This window comes from Chrysochloris asiatica, unplaced genomic scaffold (genome assembly GCF_000296735.1).
Source record: "Chrysochloris asiatica unplaced genomic scaffold, ChrAsi1.0 scaffold00493, whole genome shotgun sequence".
Lineage (NCBI taxonomy): Eukaryota > Metazoa > Chordata > Mammalia > Afrosoricida > Chrysochloridae > Chrysochloris > Chrysochloris asiatica.
Genome location: NW_006409011.1, coordinates 849,652 through 850,345, shown reverse-complemented (window position 1 = coordinate 850,345; position 694 = coordinate 849,652).

Below are 694 nucleotides of genomic sequence, written 5' to 3'. Positions count from 1 at the left end.
GTGCATGGAGTCGCTATGAGTCGGTTCCGACTCGATGGCACCTGACAACAACAACAACAACAACATATTTTGATTACTAATGGATATTTGCAACTGTTTCTTCTTCTTAATTAGTGCCATAACATATTAGCAAAAGAAGAACCTCAAAGCTTGATTTCTTACATATTATTGTTGTTGTTGTTGTTAAGTGCCATCGAGTCATTTCAAACCAGACTTGCAGGCTATTACTTTATTCCCTGTTATATAACTTGCTACATGTAAAATGTTTAGATTAAATTAGACAATTCATACATATGCTATAAATACTGGAGCCCTGGTATGGTGCTGTAGAATAAACACTTTACCACAAGGGAGTTTTGAACTACAAGGTTTTCAGTTCAAATCTCACCAGCCACTCCTCAGAACCTGATATAGGGTAGAGATAAGTTGGAACTGATTCAACAGTGCTTAACAACTATAAATACTAGATATTGTAGCTACTCCCTGCTTTTGAATATTCACTTTAAACCACTTCACTTTCATGAAAGAACCATATTAATACCTGTTTTTACTAACCAAAATAAATCTTTTTTTTGAGAGGTTGAATACAACTATGCTTCTGTTTGTAGCGACCTCACTTACTTTAACTAAGTCATGGTTAACTAACACTTGTTAGGGTGATCTTGGAGGTTCATTATTCTGTCACCATTCCATC